The sequence below is a fragment of the Microcebus murinus genome, chromosome 9, assembly GCF_040939455.1.
Source record: "Microcebus murinus isolate Inina chromosome 9, M.murinus_Inina_mat1.0, whole genome shotgun sequence".
Taxonomy (NCBI): domain Eukaryota; kingdom Metazoa; phylum Chordata; class Mammalia; order Primates; family Cheirogaleidae; genus Microcebus; species Microcebus murinus.
Window position 1 is genome coordinate 42,224,107 of NC_134112.1, and position 18,453 is coordinate 42,242,559.

The 18,453-nt window shown below is 41.0% G+C and overlaps 1 pseudogene; it reads right to left on the reverse strand.

The window, feature by feature from the left end:
- Positions 1–599: 599 nt before the first annotated feature.
- Positions 600–734, reverse strand: LOC142873198 (uncharacterized; annotated as a pseudogene).
- Positions 735–18,453: the final 17,719 nt, after the last annotated feature.

Genomic DNA, 18,453 nt, shown 5'->3' on the forward strand with positions numbered 1-18,453 from the left:
GACTATGAAACAGGGATAAGTGTGGACAGACTGGACCCTCATCTGTCTCTCAGTGCCTTGATGATGCAGGTGGCTTTCCCTATAGAGTTATACAAGCACCTGGGCCAGGACATAGGCTAGCAGAGGAGATGTAGAGGGAGCTGGAGGAGCTTTGGGCTCAGCTATTGTCCCCCTCCAACAAGGTGAGCCAACGAATCAGCAAGTTGCAGCAGGGCACCCTGCACTCACCTGTAGACCTCAATGGCAGCTGTTTTACCTCCCAAGTTGAACTCACGTGCAAATTTTTCTCATCCAAATCTAACCCACAACCACACAAGAAAGGGAAGTAGTTCGAAATTAGCTAAATTAACATAGTAGAAAGCCACTGTGGGAGGAGTTTAATTTGGGATTTATTTTGGAAATAAAGCCAAATAAACTATGAAAATTGATGGATTGAATTTGATAGGGAGGGAATTAGTATTACTTGAATATTTTTCCTTTGAACAAATTTTTTTTTAAACTCAAATTTTAGATTCCTTTTTGGAGTAAAACAGACTCTTCACTGTTGACAAGATTATTTCTGAGTTGCTAAAGTTATCCACCCCCCATGTTTAAGTAATTCCTGTATTTCCTTATGCAATCTTGACTGCCACAATCAGACAGAAAGTGCAAGAACACTTCCTTCTTGCATCAATAGTGGAAACCTCTGCAGCAGACATTAACTGCCCTAGGTATGTCAATTAGGTGAGATGCATCAGTATTTTTTTAACCATGTCACTACTGTTAATTATGTTCACATTTTGAATCCAGGTTACTTTCTCTCTCTTGCAGTTATGTAATGATTTGGATAATTAACCTTTTGTAGCTCTGGCAGTGGCTGCATCCTGCCCCAGCATTTTGCCATTTTGTGATATCCTCACATCACTCTTCAGGGCAGTGCAACTCCCTTATCAATTCAAGATTAATGTTTAGTCCTTATCCTCAGAAATCGAATCCACTTCCTGCTTGTTAAAGCTCTTTCCCCTAGGGACCACCAGGTCACTGTCTTTTCCTCATTCCGTCTCACCTCCTCAGCCTCTTTTGCCTGCCCCTTTTTTGGCTATTTCTCTGGTATTGAATCCCCACAGTCCTGCCTTTTATCTTTTTCTCTCTTGCCCTCTAAAAATGATGATGATAAGATTCCACTGTCTCAGAGATGGGACCAACACTCTACAGCAGGGGTCCTCAAATATTTTAAACATGGGGCCAGTTCACTGTCCCTCAGACCATTGGAGGGAGGGCCGGACTATAATTTAAAAATAACTATGAACAAATTCCTATGCACACTGCACATATCTCATTTTGAAGTAAAAAAACAAACGGGCAAAAACACCCACACATGGCCCGAGGGCTGTAGTTTAAGGACGCCTGCTCTAGAGGCTTGCAAGCTACATAATAGTAGCACCTGCTACTTGTTGAGCAATTATCACATGCGTGCACTTTGCTATATAATCTTTAATTAAAAAAACAAAAATAAACCTAGAATCTTTTGAAAGAAATCCTTAATGTGGGTATTAATTATCCCAGTTTCAAATGAGGAAATTAAGTCTCTGTGAAGTTCAGGATTTTGCCTCAACCAGTTAGTAAGTGAATTTAAACTGGGAACCATCCGACTTGTGGGGTCCTGCAGTACCGACCTCTGGTTGTTCACCTAGTCCTCCAGAGTTGGGGTCAGAGGAACCTCTGCATCACCGTGGCTCCTGGCATCATGGCCCTCTCCTCCTGACCTCCTGCCGCTGCTCTTTCCATACCACATTCGGCTCTCTACACTGTTGCCAAAATTATCTTCAGAAAGAAAAAAAATCAATCTGTTCTTTCAAGTTTGCTTTAAAATGTCTCTTGACTCCATGTTGCCTGCAGAATAAATTTTTATCTCTTTGGTATGCCGCTGAGACCCTTGACAATGGGCCCAGGCTGTCTTGCAGTCAGCTATTTTTCAAAATATACAAGTGGCTATTTTTCAGATGGATATGGATGCTGTGGGGATGCAGAAAATACAAACTTATTTCAAAAGTTGACTGAATTCATTTTGACTTTTAAAAAAAGTTTTATTTTTTTTTAAGAATTCATTTGGACTTTTTAATCACATATTTTCTCAGTCCAGGAATACTAAAAAAGCACAACTATTATCATGTGGAGTTGCAATTTTATGTTTGGTAGGAAAGAGATGCTCATAATGTAAATACTGGGATCAACTAGATCAGATTTTTATGAAATATTTCTTCTAAGTTTCAGGGTTTAATGTTTTAAAATAACTTTCTTAGCTGAAGCTGAAAGAAGGGTATGGATTCTAAGTTCAAGAGTGTACCAGGACTGACAAATTTGATATTTAGGAGAGGAAGGAGGAAGTGTTGTATGGTGGAATGATGGAAGAATACTGGCCCCAAGGCCGGCATAAAGCAGGGAAAGGTTTCATTCTTTGTTCTCAATAATTCAGATAGAATAATTTTTAAATGCTTCTGGCTCTTTTAATAGATTCCAATAAGGGAACTAAGGCAGTGTCAGGAAAAAGACATCATTTAGTAATACTGCAGTGTCATGCTATGAAACTCTGTCTTCTATTATGAGCTGTGACAAAAGGCAGGATGAGAACCATTTTCCAACCTAATGAAGCAACTGGTTCTTTGGGAGCATCACCAGGACACTGGTCAGTCTCCCATGTGAGAAGCAGTGTATGGAGGTTAGAGACAGGGGGCTATGGGTTCAAACAGATTTCGGTTCAAATCCTAAGCATATATTTGGTAAGTACCTGACCTTAAACAAATCAAAGCTTTGAGACTATTTTTTGTACTTCAAATGAGAACAAAACACACATTTCAAAGTTATGGTGAGGTTTATAAGAAGTAAGGTTGATCGCTATGGAATTTATGCAGGTTCATTTGTTTTTCTACAATGCCGTGCTTCCAAATACCTCCAATGTAATATGTTTAATGCTTCAATCTCTCTTTCAGGAAGTGTCCTTAGAGCTGATTTAGTCCACTTAGTCTACTAAATGGAAACTCAAAGAAGTCTTATAGGTTATCTGCAGTTACATCCAAATGGAATTGTAGGACCAGGACTCTACCATATGATTTTTTTTCCTTTCTAGCATTGATTCCATTCATTATGATAAGGAAATTGGCCATTTTCCCTCTGGATCGTCAAGTACTATGGAGAGAGAAAATTCATGTGGATGTAGTGGACAGTCCAGTGCCGACTCAATGGCAGCGCCAGGCAGGGAGCTGGGGGTTAAGCAGGTTCTTTACCTGGGGTGCTCACAGCCTGATGGGGGAGGCCCAGACTTAACCCAAGATCTGTAGAACAGGTAGAGCTGGAATAACTGTACCAAGTGCTTCGGGAAAGAGAGATGCATTCTGCCTGGGGACAAAATGGAAAGACTTCTGGTGTCTGTGGTGCCCAAGGGCAGTCGGCCAGCTCACAGGTCATTAATCCAGCATTAACCTGTGGAGCAAAACGTCTGTGTCGGGTACCATGTCCTACTAGCTCTGAGACGGGGAGGAGAAATGACATGCCAAATAATGCACAGTCACAGAGTGGAGCAGGAGGAAGATGCAGAGGAAAATAAAAAAGACTCTAGGCAATCATTTTCTCTAAAGGAGATATAAACAACGGCAGAAGTGGCATTATTTGCAGTGTGCCAAGGCTGGTGGCCTCGGAATAGCAAGGATTGGGCTCATTGTTCTCTGGAAATACCTCTGTTCTTTGGTCACACCTCTTTTTTGATAGTCAAGCACAGAGACACAGCGTTTCTTCTCGCCCTGTCCCTCCTCTGCCCCTTCCTTCACTCTATGCACGCTCCCTTACTACCCATCCCCCTTTCTCTCCCAGCTCCTGGTCTTCGGTAGCATCTGCAGAGGCTCCTCCACCCCTTGGTAGCCCTGCTGGGACCCTGCGGGAATGAGGTCACTCGTCTGCACTAACTCTCCAGAATGTCAGGGGGCGCTGGGCAGAGAGAAGGCTGAGAACAGCTGAGGGCTGCCTGCGGCCCCCTTGGTGCTTTCATTATCTATTTCTGCATCGCCTCTTCTGCCCAATTTGGAGTTCCAGACAGCAAGTCAGTGGTGATCGACTGTGGTTGGTCATCTGAATCTTCAAGGAGGCTTTCAAAGAATGGGATCTGCCAGGCCACGCAGAGACCCACTGATGCGGAGACCCAAGACGGGAACTCTTGGCTGCAGACCAAGCCCGGGAGTGTCTGCTGAAGCTGCACAGGTGTTTTCTTCTGCTGTGCAGGCAGAGCTGAGAATCACAGGGGTTCGTTCAAGTTTGTATGGAGTTTTCATTGAAAAGTTAATTTTGTGAGCTACTGTTATAAAAAGCTGACATACCAGCAAGCTCTTTTCACATATGGAAGAGTTAAGTTTAAAGATTGTGAATGTAGGCCGGGCGCGGTGGCTCACGCCTGTAATCCTAGCTCTCTAGGAGGCCGAGGCGGGCGGATTGCTCAAGGTCAGGAGTTCGAAACCAGCCTGAGTGAGACCCTGTCTCTACTAAAAATAGAAAGAAATTCATTGACCAACTAAAAATATATCTACAAAAAAGTTAGCCGGGCATGGTGGCGCATGCCTGTAGTCCCAGCTACTCGGGAGGCTGAGGCAGTAGGATCACTTGAGCCCAGGAGATTGAGGTTGCTGTGAGCTAGGCTGATGCCACAGCACTCACTCTAGCTTGGGCAACAAAGCGAGACTCTGTCTCAAATAAATAAATAAATAAAGATTGTGAATGACTAAGAAAATTACAATTTCAAATTACAAAAATTTTCAAATAGTTTTTGATATTTCCTCTTTTTTTTTTTTGAGACAGAGTCTCACTCTCTTGCCTGGGCTAGAGTGCCATGGCATCAGCCTAGCTCACAGCAACCTCAAACTCCTGGATTCAAGCAATCCTCCTGCCTCAGCCTCCCCGGTAGCTGGGACTACAGGCATGCGCCACCATGACCCACTAATTTTTCTATATATTTTTAGTTGTCCAGCTAATTTCTTTCTATTTATAGTAGAGATGGGCATCTTGCTCTTGATCAGGCTGGTCTCGAACTCCTGAGCTCAAGCAATCCTCCTGCCTCAGCCTCCCAGAGTGCTAGGATTACAGGCGTGAGCCACCCCACCCAGCCATATTTCCTCCTCTTAAAGTGGTGGGAAACTTATGAGGTTAATTGGGAAATGTCCTGCTCAGGTTTTCAGGTCTGGAGGGGTGGGCAGTGGATCCTGGCCTTGGTGTAGGATCTCTTTTTTATAATTGTGGTGGTGTCTGCATATCAAATTTTAACTTATGATAATAATAATGGCTAACATCTTAAAACTCCTAATGTGTACCAGATGCTCTGCTAAGTCTGACTAGTCCTCTGATTACATCTAACTCCTACAATAGTCTTAGAATGTCACATGGCTTCCACTTGACAGGTGAAAGAACTAAGGCTTAATGTCACTCAGTTTGTAAATGATAAAGCCAGCACTCTGAAAGATCTCTCTTATTCCACAGTTCAGATTCTTAACATGAGAGCATGAAGCGAAGGGGGGAGGGGGTGGTTGCCAAACATGAGATAAAACACTAGGATGCTTGAGTACACACACCAAATAGATGGCTGGCACCAAGGAGGCAGGAACAAGGAAAGAGGGTTAGACAGATGATTCCCAAGACAAGACATGGTTGTTCTAAGCTGTTTATCTGCTCACATTTAAGACTCCACTCCTTTTGGTAGAGACAGCTGGAGGTGAGCCTTGACCTGTGCTCCAATTAGTACACCTGGGTGGGGTGGAGGGTAGTTAACTCTGACAACAGAGCATTCCACTGAGATGCCAGTGGTCTACCACTTGGGGGAGGGGATAGATAGAACTTCTAACTTTCTTTGGGCCACCAGAAGATTTTGTGAAAGTCCTCTTGGAGCACCCGAGCTTGCTAACTGGCCAACTTTCCTTCATCAGATTTTTCTGGAGCACCTCCACATGCCAGGAAATTTGCTAAGCATTGGATCATGTCAGTGGATGCAGGGGGAATGTGGTCCCGGGAAGGGTGTTCTGTATGGATGAAGGTGACAATTGGCTCTAGGTATATTGCATGAGCGCTGGACAGGTGGCTGAGCCATGCAGTCAACTACCTGCTTAAAGAGGGTGTGGCAACAGAGCACCTGGCTGCAGTTGGGCCCTGACTGGATAAACAGTCATGGAAATATACATGGCAGCTGGAAGGAGAAAGCCAGAGGACTGGTTAGGTTGAATTCAAGTAGCTTGAATGTGGCAGAGGAATTGGCTAAAATGAAGGCCATAATCACATTTTCCAAAATTCTTTCTTCTCTGGGAAACCACAGTTTTTGCTCTTGAGGCCTCCAAATGATTGGATCAAGAGGCTCACCCACATTGTCAAGGGTAACCGCTGTTACTTAAAGTCAACTGCTTATAAATCTAATCACATCTACAAAATACTTTCACAGCAACATTTGGACTAGTGTTTGACAAAAAAACAAAACAAAAAACTGGCACCATGGCTTAGCCAACTCGAGACATAAAACTCAATCATCACAAAATCCTTAGACTGCCTGGAAATAGGGGTCAATGGGTTCTGCTAAGATGAGACTCATTAGAGATGTGATGTCACCAAATATCTCTGTAAACTGAATTTGGAGGCTTACATGGATAGCAGTGGGTTTTTTGGGTAGTAAAGAGGACCAGAAGCCTGCCTTTATTTGCTGGCTACACACAACTTTCCCTAGAGAGGCCCTCTAGGCCCTTCTCATCTCCAGGACTGCCCCCAGACGCCCAAGATCTCTGCCAGGACTCCCAAGAAAGCATTCTGTTGCTGCCTGAGCTGGATCACGTTGCTGCCAAATTCTCAGACTAGAGGATTTTCTGGGCTGGGCAATTTCCTAGATAAGATTTCTGCTAGGCCTATTTGAATGCTGGGAATATAGCAAGAGATTAAATTAAACTACCTAAATTAGGTGGCCCCCAAATGGCCTAAATTAGTGCTACACATTAGAACCATCTGGAGAGATTTTAAACATATGTATGCTTTGGCTCTACTGCCTGAGATTCTAATTAAGTTGGTCTAGGGTAGGATATTACCATAATTTTTTTTAAAGTTTTTTCAGTTGATTCTAATATACAACCAGGCTTGAGAATCACTGGCTATCTTAGGTCAGGTTCCCTAGAAGCAGATGTAGGCCATGCATTTGCCAATGATTATTAAGGATGTGTTGCAAAAAGAGATCCATAAGGGAGTAGAGGAGACAGGAAAGGGTGGGGAAGGAAGCCAGGCAAGGGCAGCACTTCAGAGGAAGTCCCAGCCTTAGCCTGATCCCACAGCGATTTCTAAGACATAAATTATAACCAAGGAGTAAAGGAGCAGAGCTCTCCTACTCCACTTCAATCAGTTTCTGGGAGAAATATATGCTTCCAGCCACTGCCTGAACACTATATAGGTGAGGAGGCTCCAGTGCTCTAGGTCTATCCTCTGAAGAAGATCGCAGACAGCAAAGTTAACAACAAAGCCTTTGGAAGCTGGAGGATTAATGCACAGAGATGCTAGAGGGACCCAAGGGGGATTTTAATGGGGTACCAAGGGCTTCCATACACTAAATAAGTGGCTGTTATCACTGTTTCAAGGTCTGCCTTAGTGCTAGTGGTCTGTGTGAAGCAATTAGGGGAGCCTATTACACAAAGTTTCTACTTCAAGAACTTAAGTAAAAGCAATCTTGACTGCTAATAATACTTTGCAAATATCAAGAATTGTGAAGGGATTGAGATTTTTGCTCTACTTGCAAACTAACAAGTTAACCTGACAGTTTCATCAATGCTGGCAGAAGATATGAGACCCGTGGGTCACAGACAAAGGATTTAGTTACAGTAATAGTAGTAGCCAGAGTATCAAAATTTTCTTGTAATGGTTTCAGGGACTTAATCCCCACAGGACAATAGGAAGAGGACTAGGTGACACCTGCTCATGCAGTGAGCAAACTGTGTCGCAGAGAAGAACGTTGGGCTTAGAGAACCTGAATCTTTTATAATGAGCAGTAAGCAAAACTTCTCTTTATTCTAAAGAGAGACACCATCTTTATCTTCCAAGACTGTGTTCTATACAAACATTTTTTCAAATATAGTTCAGTACAAAAATAGTGCCTTTGCTTGAAAGATATGCAGAAATATGAGGGACCTATGAAGAAATGTCTCCCAACAGCAATTAGGTACAGAGGCAAAGCAGTCTTTAGCAGAGAAACTGGAGTTGGTGAGTATGCACCCCACAGTGACACTGGGGGTCTTGATTTTCACGTTTAAGGCTGGGCTGGGTCAGGTTGATCAGGTCTGGGAAAGAGGTAAATAGAATCTTCAGATTCTCTATCTTCAGATTACTCTATAAGAGTACCATGTGACATCCCTCTTATCCTTCATGTGGAGTTTGTTATTAGAATCATTAGGGTGGAGAAGTAAGAGATGGATTAGTCATCTCTAACAAACCTCAGGAATCACTGCATGTCTACATGTCCTGGGGTCTTTTGTTAGGAGGCTGCTGACCCTTTGCTGGCATCTGTGAATGTCCTAACTCATCATTTCCCAGAGAGTGGCAGGCCCAAAGAATTCTCATCACTGTTTCCTAATATTCAATATTAATAAAGTTTTTAATTCATTGCAACTTACTCTTATGTCATTTGATGCTCTTAAAATAATAAATATCCTCTTCCTTCTAATCTTCATTTCCTCTGTAACCTTCTACTGCCTTGTCCACACCAACTGATCCAACATATTGAGACTTCTATTTTGTCTAATCCTCCATAGTCTCTGCCTATTAATCTACTTGTGGTTTTATTTTTTCCTTTTTCCAATTTAACCATTCTGGCCCATGACTTTAATAACTCTCTTCCCCAAATGTTTATTTTCCTCCCCTTTCATCTTTCCATATATGTACAAGAACCTCCAACCTTGGATCAACCAACTATTTTCTTTCTTTATTTGTGGTTCTGTCAGCTATTTTTTTTTTTTTTTGGAGAAAATCTCTTCCTTGATGCACATTTGTACATGTGTGTGTGTGTGTGTGTGTGTGTGTTTACCTTTGCTGACCCTAACAATTTTCAGCAACCCTCATGAACCTTTTTGATTTGCCTTTGTGGTTATTTCAAATATCACCACTTCATGCTATAATGACAAACAACCTACGTTGCCTCTTTTGGCAATGGCTTCTTTTGATTTTCCTATCTGTACTCTAAGTAAGGTGGTCTAAATAAGCTCAAAGGATCCTTCCAGACACAGACTTTGAAGCATTAAGTATATATGAAGCATTTGGAAGCATGGTACTTTTAGTAAAAGTAATAGGTAGAGAAAAAAATACATATGAATACCCACAAAAACAATTTAATTTTATTTAAAGTTATCAGAATGTTGCAAAATGTATCTGTTATTCAGGTTATAGATGAAGAAACTGAGTCTCAGAGAAGTGACTCGTTCAGTGTCACACAGTTTACCAAGAGTGTTCCCAGGATTTGAAACCAAATCTGTTTGAATCTGGTCTGTGGTCTCTAATCACCACATTCTGACTCTATAATGGGAGACTGTCCCATGCAAGACAATGTCCTCATGATGCTGCCTGAAAAACTGGTGGCTTCACTAGAGTGGAAAACTATTTCTATCCTCCCTTTTCATTACAGGACACAAGGGAAGCCTAAGTTGTTCTGTAAATTATACTGTTTACATTTGAGGTGACTTTACGCCAATTCCCTGTCAAAAGCTAACAAAGAAGTCAGAGTTGTTTTAAGTGAATTGTTGAGAATAACATCTTACCCTATGTATACACACCCTGGGCTAATTTCCTTTCCACTGCCCACCTTCCGCACACTATATACACATGTGCTCACTCTAATACAAAACCAAATTTATTTTTCGGCCCAGATAAACTGTTGTTCTCACAGCCTATATCCTTGGAACGACCCTGCCTAAAAAAGTTACCTAGTGTGCATAAGTGCTGAAAGTTGAAAGAGGACTTTAAAAATATATAAAGCTATATAAGTACATTATGCTAAGTGGCATGAACCAGTCACAGAAGGACAAATACTGCATGATTCCACTTATATGAGGTGTCTAAAATAGTGACACTCATAGAAGCAAAGAATGGAATGGTGGTTGCCAGGGGCTGGGAGGAGGGGAAAATGGGGAGTTGCTAATCAACAGGTATAAAATTTCAGTTATAAAACAGGAATACATTTCAAATGAATAAATTCTGCTGTACAATATTGTCTCTATAGATAACAATGCTGTATTGAACACTTAAAAATTTGTTAAGAGACTAGATCTCATTTAAGTGTTCTTACCTCATTTTTAAAAAAAGAACAGTATAACATTTTATATACAGTTGGCCCCCAAATTTTAAAGTATGAGGATCCTGGTTTTTTTTTTGTTTTGTTTTGTTTTTTTGTTTTTTTTTGTTTTTTTGTTTTGTTTTTTTTCCCGGGCTAGAGTGCCATGGCGTCAGCCTAGCTCACAACAACCTCAAACTCCTGGGCTCAAGCAATCCTTCTGCCTCAGCTTCCCAAGTAGCTGGGACTACAGGCATGTGCCACCATGCCCGGCTAATTTTTTCTATATATATTTTTAGTTGGCCAATTAATTTCTTTCTATTTTTAGTAGAGACAGGGTCTCGCTCTTGCTCAGGCTGGTTTCGAACTCCTGACCTTGAGCGATCCACCTGTCTCAGCCTCCCAGAGTGCTAGGATTACAGGCATGAGCCACCGTGCCTGGCTGAGAATCTTTTTTTAACTTCAAAAAAACTGCAACTCCACATGAAAATGGCTATGCTTTTTATGGTATTTATTCCATTGATTGAAAAACATACGAATAAAATTAGCATGAATTCAGTAAAGCTTTGAAATGAGTTTATGTTTTCTTCGTCTCAACAGCATCTATATCCGTCTGAAAAATAATTACTCATAGATGTGTGAGAGATAGCTGGCTGTAAGGGAGGCTGGACCAATTGTTAAGGGCCTTCAGGGACACACCAAGAAGATTGAAATTTATTCTGTAGGCAAGATGAAGTCAAAAGGGGTTTCAAAGCAAAGTGGCAGAATTTTGATTGATTGTATTTTCTGAAAGATAATTTTGGCAGCAGTGTGGAGAGCTAAGTGGCACGGGGAAAAGACAGTAGCAGGTCAGTTAGGGGGCAGGTGGTGATGTCAGCAGCCACAGTGACACACGGATACCTCTAACCCCAGCTGGAGAGGGCATGGCCAAGGGTGTTTCTGTATTTGGAAAATGTGTTCAGGATGGGATCGTGAGAAGAATAAGAAATATCAAAGGAAATGACATTTTATTGATTGATTTGTTTTCATGTGGGGGGGTGAAATTGGAATAATATATATAATATTGAGTTAGATTTTATATATACATGTGTGTATATTATATATTGAATATATACATATATATTCAATGTATACATTCAAATTATATACATAAAGATCAGAGTATGGTCTATAATCAGGTGATGTCCATTAAGCAGCCATATGTGGATCTAAAACTGCTACCTGAAGCTCTTACTCATACTGCCTTAGTTTTAGACCCATATATGCAAGTTTTTTTGTCTTTTTTTTTTTTTTTTTGCTTTATTAGAAAGATAACTAAGAAAATGTAATACCAAGTGAACTACCATAGCAGGAGACTGGAACTTAATCCCAGAAGAACCTTCTGGGAAATGATGCAAAATACATGCCCAAGGGGTTAGGCAGCTCAGGTGTTTATATGCCAACTCCCAAGAGTTACTGGTTGAGGGCTATTTCTTGGGGTGTTAATTCCCCTGCATTCTGCACCTGCTCAGCTTAGACAGTTTATGGATCTATTGTGTTTCTGGTAACCAGCCCCCAGACAATAAGAGGTAAGTATTGGCAGCTGGAAATCACCTGGAGCTCACCAAAAGGATTGAAGGTTACTACAGAAAGTCTGTGCCTGCTGCCCCAGTCTTGTGGGGGAAAGATTGTAAACACAGCAGAAAGGCAACCCTAGACTTCCAAGAGATTACCTATTAAAATCAACAGGAAATGTAGAAACAATATAATCTTAATGGAATAGTAGGGGAAAATGTCACTGTAGCCCAATTAATTGGGCTAATGTGTTTAAAGGAAGCTAGACCAGTCATCAGGGAAATACAAATCTGGGAAAGATACAAGCGTATTTGAGCTGTATTGCTCTGAACCCTGCATGCTCTTATTAGCAAAAGCAGTTATCCAGTGTCTACTAGAATATCAGTATTTTAGATCAGGGGAGGGCAAACTCTCTGTAAAATGCCATATAATATCTTGGGCTTTGTGGACCATGTGGTCTCTGCTGCAGCTATTGTCACACAAAACCAGCACGATGGTGTCCCAAGAAAATTATATTTATGGATGCTGAAATTTGAATTTCATATGGTTTTAATTTGTCATGAAATATTAATGTTCTTATGTCATTCTTCAACTACTTAAAATTGTAAAAACATTCTTAATTTGTAGGTCATACAAAAACAAGTGATAATAGGTCAGAGTCAGCTTGGCCACAATTTGCCAACCCCTGTTGTATGAATGAAGAGAGATGAATACCTCCACCTGTGATAACCTGAGGCGCTAGTCATTTAAATATCTGACGCATCCAGGGACCTTGCTAGCACTCAGCAAACTGTTTTTCACATAATGTGTATCATAGAATCTCAGACACATTGCTGTTGGTACTTTCTTAATCTTAATAGACTTTTTTTGCTTTTTTTAATATTTTTGACATAGGTTTTATGACTTTTTTGTTAAGTCCCATTTTTATTATGATACAATTTACATATAGTAATAGTCACAGTTTTTAAGTGTATAATTCAGTGATTTTTAGTATATTCACAAAGTTGTGCTATCATTATCTAATTTCAGAACATTTTTCATCACCCCAAGAATAAACCCTACACTTTTAGCTTTCCCCCTTCTCCTAATCTCTGGCAACCACTAACCTTTCTTTCTCTAGAGATTCGCCTATTCTAGACATTTCAAATAAATATTAATAGAATTGTACAGTATGTAGCCTTTTGTGCTGGGCTTCTTTCATTTAGTATGTTTTCAATGTTCATCTATGTTATAGCATGAATCTGTACTTCATTCCTTTTTATAGCTGAATAATATTCCATCGTTGCATATACATTTGTTAGTCCATTCATCAACTGATGGACACTTAGTTGTTTTCACTTTTTTGACTAGTATGAATAATGCTGATATAAATACTCTTGTCCAAGTTTTGCGTGGACATATGCTTTCAGTTCTCTTGGTATGCATCTAGGAGTGGAGTTGCTGGGTCAAATAGTAACTCTGTGTTTAACTTTTTGAGGAACTGCCGAAGCAACAGGTTTTAAATTCACTATATCACGACTGCCACCTGGCTGACAGTGATTGTAAACACAGTCAATTGTAAGAAGCATTCAGATTTTGAGAAGATTGAAATTTGAAGAAAAAACAGTGCATCTTAGGACTGATTTAATATATAAGAATTTGACTTTTGTTGTACATTTACAATTGAGGAATAAAAGCAATAGTAAATCTTGTGGGAATAAGCCTTCTGATCCACAAATCAGGTGACATTTCTTATTGTAAATTAAGATATTGGAATTTCAGTTCACATATCAGAATGAGTTCAATTACCATGAGTCTACTTATAGATCACATCAACTCTAGTTTCTGGAAAGGTATAATTTTTGGATGCAAAAGCAAAGGTTCAAATCTGAGATGGTGATGTCTTCAGAAAACAACACATTCCCTGAGGCTGTGTTTGTGTAGTTGTCCATTCAGCTCAGCCCAGACTTCACCTCTTTACCTGTCTGTGCTCTTTAAACTGTGTTTCAGTTTGAGAGTTAAAGAGGGGACAATGAAGTGAAGACATGTGTAGGCCACCCTTTATAAAACTTTGGAGGTGAAGGCAGGTAGAGACATAGTGGTTTTGTTCCTAAATTGGCTAGATGACAAGGAGTCAGCTGGAACCTGGAGGATTTGTAGCATTAATGGAAGAGAGTGGTCTGGGTGGGTGTCTTAGTCTGGGTGTGCAGCTATAACAAAATACCTGAGACTAAGTAATTTAAATAGAGCAGAATTTATTTCTCACACTTCTGGAGGCTAGGAAGTCCAAGATCAAGGTGCCAGTGGTGTGGTGTCTGGTGTGGGCTGCTCTCTGCTTCCAAAATAGTGTCTTGGGGTGTCCTCACATAGCAGAAGAGCTGGCAGGTCAGCTGGCTCTCTGACTCTTTTATAAGGGAATTAATCACCTTCCAAAAGCTCTACCTCGTAAAACTATCATTGTGGGATTTAAGTTCCAACGTACGAGAATTTTGGAGGGACAAATACATTCAAACCATAGCAGTGGGGGAGAGCAATGTTTTCCTCTGAAGAGTCAGGGGAGCCTGAGTTGCTGACACAGTGGTATTTGATCTTGGAGATAGAACCGTAGAGAATGTACAGATACACCCTGTCTGGACTATCGTGTGCTTTGGGAAGGGGAGGATAATAAGAGCATATTTTAACCATGCTCCAAAACTGGAATAAATATTGAGGTTAAATAGTGTAGACTAGGTGGTTGGTTAGATCGTAAGGATAGAAAATACTTTTTATGCACAGGATATGGTAATTAGTTCTGAAGAAGACCAAATGGGAGAAATCTTGGGTTGAGCGTGGCTAAGTGATTGCTGAAATGAAGGCCACTGGGTCCCAGTGATATTCAAGAGTTAATATTGGAGCAGCAGAACTTTGGATATCTGGGAATATTCTTATCTGGAATGTAGGTGCCTCTGGTATATTATATTCTGGGAAAAATTTTCTTAAATGCAGGGGCAGTTTGGAGGTAGAAGTATTGTTCTAATCACTATGGCTGCATAACAAACCACCCCAAAACTTACTGGTTTGACATATGTTTTGCTCACAAATATGTGATTTGTCTCTGCCCTACTTGGTGTCAGCTGGGACAGCTTGAAGACTGAGGCTGAAATCACCTGAAAGCTCTCTCACTCATCTGCCTGGCAGTTGATCCCTGGAAGATTCAGGCACCTGGGGGCTACCAGAGCTGGGGCTCCTCTTTCTCTTTATGTGCCCTTTACATGGAGTCTCCCCAGCACAGCAGTCTCGGAGTTAGCTGGGCTTCTCATATGCCAGCTCCTAAGGCATGTGTCCAAGTAAACAGAGAAAGCCAAATGGGAACCAATTGCCCTTTTTGTGATGTAGCCTAAAAATGTATGCAGTGTAACTCTGCCTCGTGATCTTTGTCGAGGTAGTCACGAAGATGTAGAGGAGTGTCAGTGTGGCAGTGTTAAGAAGAGCATGTGGGATAGATGTGACTATCTTTGGAAAATACACTCTGCCACGGCCCACCTTCTGGCCACCACAATTACCTCTCTCCCATGTGCAAAATACTCTTCCTCTCTCCCAAGACTCTTAACTCTCAGCCCTTTAGGGCATCAGACACAGCCCAGGATCTTATTCTACAAACCTTGTCTTGGTGCAGATGACGCTCACTGGGTGCAGTTTCTTGTGTGTAGCTTCTTGAGTGAAATTCCTCTTGATCTGAAAGATCTGCAAACTAAGAAGACAAGTTCTATGCTTCCCACACACCCAACACACAATAGCAGAACAGATTTAGGAGAACTGCTATAAACACTCCCTTTCAAAAGGGAGGACATGGGGAGCACCCAAGAGTTCCAATCCCAAGCAAGTTTGAAATCAGCTAGGCACAAGCTGTTACCACTTTCTTGATTAGAATTCAGTGCTAATGCCTAGAAATGATTTGCTGTGGCTCCTTGGCTCTGCCCTCTAAACTCTTGTTTTTTCATCTGAGTTATTTTTCCGATAATAAATAAATAGTGTCTGCAGCAGAGTAATTTTCCCAGCCTACTTCCAAGCCATAGTTGTTTGAGAGGTGAAAGGCCTCTTTTAATTTTGTACTGTCTTTGTCCCTTTTAGTTTAAGCTGACTGCTTATTGTATAATAATATAATGTTCTCAGAAACTTCGTAAAGCTCCTCTGAATCCTACTGAGTTTTGCTCCATTGGACAAAAGCCACATCCACAAATCACTGAGATTGGCCTTTCTCTACCTTCTGCTCTCTGTAAGACCGAGATATGACAATGCCCTTAAAATTCTCAGAAGCACAATATTGTTTAAAGCAGAGGGTCTGTGAGGCATACCTTTAAGATTTAGGGGACTTTTGTATGAGATATCACCTTAAATCTTCCTGTTAATATTTAGAGCATGTATCTAAATGATGAAGCCCTAGATTTGATCTCTGCCATTTTCAGATTTTAGAATCATCTGTCATTTGGAGAGCTGAGAATGAGAAATGGTGTGCTACTACACAATAACAGTTTCCTTTTCTTCAGTTTCCAATAACATTTTCCTTACTTTTCTTTGAGTCCTCACTAACAACTTCCTCAATGGACATAATGTTTCTACCAACCATTCCTTGAAGGCCCTTTAGGCGTTCACTAATACCTTCCTTAAGGTTTTCCAGCTCTTCCTGACAACCCAATTTCAACACTATAGGTTTTAGGTTCGGTTATAGTATCACCCCCTCTTCCAGGCAGCAAGATCTGTTCCAGTTAGTATGGCTTTGTAAGAAACCACCTAAATCTTAGAGGCTTACACAATAACCACAATATTTATTTTGCTCACAAATCTGTGATTTGGACAGGATTTGGGGGGAACAGCTAATCTCTGTTCCACTTGGCATGAGCTGAGGCAGCTTGAAGTCTTGGGACTGGAATCATGTGAATCTCTCTGGGGGCTGGCACAGCTGGGCCTCCTTGGGCATCTTTCTCTATTTTTATGCGGCCACTCCATGTGACCTCTCAGTATGGCATCTTGAGGGAAGCTAGTCTTCTTATATGTCAACTTAGGACTCCCAAGATGCAGCCCTAGAGCCAGTGGAAGCCATATTTTATGGCCCAGACTCAGAAGACACACAGAATTACTTCTGCCACATGCTATTGTTTGATGCAGTTACAAAGGTCTGCCTGATCAAAGGGACGGAACACAAATCCCATCCCTAAGTCACACTTTAGAAGAGAATGTGGAGTGGGACATGATTGGTGCCATCTTAGAAATGCCATCTTCCACAAGTATTAAGTTCCATATCACTACAAGTTGTAAATTTGCTTTTCCTTTCTCACCCCGGTGCTACTCCAGAACTTTTGCATCCCAGCCACTTGCTTCTGAGGAGTAGTCCTTCCCTCTGCTACCTACACTGGACCAGACATCTGTGACATTTCCTGGGGATGAGTCTGGGTTTATTCTTCCCTGGAGTTTCAGCTTCAAAGTTAGGGTAGTAGTTTTAGCTCCTGGAGAGTAAGCAAATGGTGAAAATTCATCTTTGACCAGGACTTCCTGTTGCTATAATAAGTTCATTTAATCAATATATATTGAGCATCTCTTATTAACCAGGCACTATAACATAGATATAGGGATTGGCTTAATGCCTAAGAGTTAACAAGTGCCTCTTTCCTTCTTTCTTTCCTTCTCTCTTTCCTTCTTTCTTTCTTTCTCTTTCCCCAACCTCCTTCTCCCTCTTCCTCTCTCCTTTCTTGTCTTTCTCAGTCTCTCTCTTCTTTCCTTTTTTCTCTTTCACACTAAGCTGTCTGGGGTTAGATATCCCAGCTTCTCTTTTCTAGCTATATGACTTGGTTAAATTCCTTAAACTCTCCAGGACTCTTTCCTAATGGGCAAAATCAGGATCATGAGATTATTGACAGTGTGGAGTTGTGATGAGGATTAAATGAAAAAATATGTGTTAAATCTCTAGACTTGGAACATATAAAGAGCTCAATTAAAGAACAGGCTGATGTGCTGGTGACCAGGAGCTGAGCAAGGATGGATCTAAGTTGAATGAGTACTGAGGCTTATGTCATTTGAGTGGTCCTTTAAAAAAAAAAGCTCAAAACTGCTTGATATACGTAAGAATCAAAAAGAACACTGTGGCTGATATGTAAAAAGCAAGGGACACATGGGATGAGGCGAGGTCAGAAAGTAGTCTGGGGTGAGTCTGTGTTGGACTCTATTGACCCCACAAACACTCCTTAGTTTTGATTTTAGTCTAAGTAAAAGGGTGAGTTTCTGGTAGGTTTTAAACAGTGGGTTGTTATGATCTGATTCATATTTTAAAATACACTGTGGCAGCTGTAAGGAGAATGGCTTCTGAAGGAACAAGAGGGGAGGCTGAAGACTGTTGAGCCACCAACGGTGCAGAGGAGAGACGGGGGTGCTGTCAGTTGGAGGGTAGTAGCCACAGAAAAACAGGACAGAAAGGGATGAATTGGTCCTTTATTTTTTGAAATTGAAAGTAGTTTTTAATGGATTAATTTGAAGTTAAGTGGAAAATAATCAAGAGGACTGTCAAGTTTTTAGCTTGAGCCAAATTATGTATTTAAATGTGCTGATACTCCTAATTAGCCTCTTCCTGATTTTAATCCAGATTGCATTCTTCC